Consider the following 3047-nt stretch of genomic DNA (forward strand, 5'->3'; position numbering starts at 1 on the left):
TGGAAGTAAAATTGCTAGATCATGTGATAATTCTATATTTAATTTTTGAGGGCCACCATATTGTTTACCACAGTGCCTGCACCATTTTATGTTCCCACCAACAATGCACAAGGATTCTAATTTTTCCATATCCATACCAACATTTGTGATTATTAATTTTTTTTTTTTTTTTTTTGAGACGGAGTCTCGCTGTGTCGCCCAGGCTGGAGTGCAGTGGCGCAGTCTCGGCTCACTGCAAGCTCCGCCTCCCGGGTTCACGCCATTCTCCTGCCTCAACCTCCGAGTAGCTGGAACTACAGGCGCCCGCCACCGCGCCCGGCTAGTTTTTTGTATTTTTAGTAGAGACGGGGTTTCACCCTGTTAGCCAGGAGGGTCTCGATCTCCTGACCTCGTGATCCACCAGCCTCGGCCTCCCAAAGTGCTGGGATTACAGGCTTGAGCCACCGCGCCCGGCCAATTATTACTTTTTAATAACAGCCATCCTAATGGGTATGAAGTGCTATCTGCCTCTCAATGTTAATGCCCTCAATCAGTTAGTATTTTAGAAACCCCTACCAGTCAGTACTAGTTTGAATCTTCTAGCCCTGATTGTATTCTTTGATTAAACAGTTAATAGAGCAACTAGACATCAATGAACTCTTGAGGTCACTTTGTCTATGGTTTTTCGCATCTCATTTTTCAAAACTCCCTCCTCAGTTTTCAACCAAACTACATCAACTCTGATTTCATCAGTTTTACATAGTGCATATCCGAGTAAGTAATTTTTTTGGGGGATGAAAGAATTCTTCATCTCAAAAGAAAATCTTGAAAATATAGACATAGTCCATACTCTCCAGAGTTCAGAGAGATTAAATGACTTTGCCAAGATACTCTGGATAGGTAGTAGCAGAGGTAGGATTACAGCAGAAATACATCCAATGAGACAGAAAGCATGCCTAATACCTGTCATGATATGTTCTGTGGTCTGAATGTGCCCCCCTAAATTCTTGTGTTGGGAATTTGATCCCCCATGCAATAGTGTTGGTAGGTAGGTGGGGCCTTTAGGAGGTGACAAGGATGCTACACCCTGGGATGGCAGAGCAATAAGACAGCAAGAGCCTGGGTCCTAGACATTGCAAAACTGCCATGTTGACCTTGAGCTGCTTAAAGTTATACTTTAAAACTGTTTTGTGTGGGAGTTGTTTAGGCCATGAGGGCTCTGTCCTCATGCATAGATTAATGCTATTATAAAACGGCTTGCCAGAGGGAGTTTGGTCTCTCTCTTGCCCTTCCATCCCTTCTGTCACATGAAGACCTAGTGTTCCTCCCCTTTGGAGGATGCAGCAGCAAGGTACCGTCCAACTGAGTCTTGATCTTGGACCTCCAGCCTCTAGAAGTGTGACCCATAGATTTCTGTTCTTTGTAAGTCACCCAGTCTCATGTATTTTGTTATAGCAGCACAGAGACTAAGATAATATGTATGAAATCTTTTGATTATTCATTCATTACTTCAAAATATATTACACACAATATTTAACAAGAAAAGAGACTTCACTTACAAAACAGACCAGACTAGTTGTTTCTTTATCTCCTACCAACTGGATAAGGAAGATGGTAAGGAATCAGAGGAATGGGACATGCTCTCGTAAATATCATCATTTTAGTAAACAAGAGACCAACACTAAAAATAAAATCTTACCTCTTCCTACCAAGTGGATTATACATGAGATATGGTTGAGAAAGTATATGGACAGAGTCAATTCTTTCTAAAGAGAAAAAATATCATAAGTCCACAGTTTTTTTGTTGTTGTTGTTTTTGGTTTTTTTTTTTGAGACGGAGTCTCGCTCTTTCGCCCAGGCTGGAGTGCAGTGGTGTGATCTGGGCTCACTGCAAGCTCTGCCTCCCAGGTTCATGCCATTCTCCTGCCTCAGCCTCCCGAGTAGCTGGGGCTACAGGCGCCCGCTACCACGCCTGGCTAATTTTTTGCATTTTTAGTAGAGACAGGGTTTCACCATGTTAGCTGGGATGGTCTTGATCTCCTGACCTCATGATCCACCTGCCTCGGCCTCCCAAAGTGCTGGGATTACAGGCGTGAGCCACCGCACCCGGCCGACTCCACGGTTTTAAATGGTTGAAGGATTAAAAATATTTCTGTAAAGTTATTTCTGCACTAATACTACAGGAAATATACAGTTGGAGAAGGTAACATAAGCCATGCTTTTAAGAAGTTTATAATAGTATACAGGGCTAAGACAAGAAATATGAATACTCTAAAGATCAGGGTAAAATAACAGTGCTGAAAGTTTTTTAGAGACTCAAAGGAGGAAAATATCATATTTGGTCAAAGAAAATTCAGAAAGGTTTTATAAAAGATATTTTAGGGGCCTGGTACTGTGGCTCGTGCCTGTAATCCCAATGTTTTGGGAGGCCGAGGCGGGCGGATCATGAGGTCAAGAGATCAAGACCATACTGGCCAGCATGGTGAAACTCCATCTCTACTAAAATTACAATGATTAGCTGGGTGTGGTGGTGCATGCTTGTAGTCCCAGCTACTTGGGAGGCTGAGGCAGGAGAATCGCTTGAACCTGGGAGGCAGAGGTTGCAGTGAGCTGAGATCTCACCACTGTACTCCAGCCTGGTGACAGAGTGAGACTCCATCTCAAAAAAAAAAAAAAAATTTTTTTTAAAGGAAAAGTGCCATGCATATACTTTGAAGGGTAGATAGATTTTCAACAGCTAGAATTTGAAGAATTGAGGGGACAGAAGGCCAATACAAGCAAAGAGAAAGCATGTGCAAAGACATTAATGAGGACAAGCACAAGTGGTATTCCAGAAAGCCATCTTTAGGTAGAGGATAGTCTGTATATATAGGGTGGCTGCAGGATAAAGAACTAAAAACAAGAGCTGGGAACTCATTGTGGAAATAATATAGAATGACAAGCTGCAGAGCCAATGTTCTTCTAACTAGACAGGTAATGGGGAGCTATCAAATGCTTTTTAAAGCACTGGGTTTTGGAGGCAGGTGTTGTGGACAAGCGGTTTCTCTGGGCCTCTGGTTGTTACATGC

Source organism: Trachypithecus francoisi, unplaced genomic scaffold, assembly GCF_009764315.1.
Source record: "Trachypithecus francoisi isolate TF-2019V2 unplaced genomic scaffold, Tfra_2.0 Lachesis_group18, whole genome shotgun sequence".
NCBI classification, from domain to species: domain Eukaryota; kingdom Metazoa; phylum Chordata; class Mammalia; order Primates; family Cercopithecidae; genus Trachypithecus; species Trachypithecus francoisi.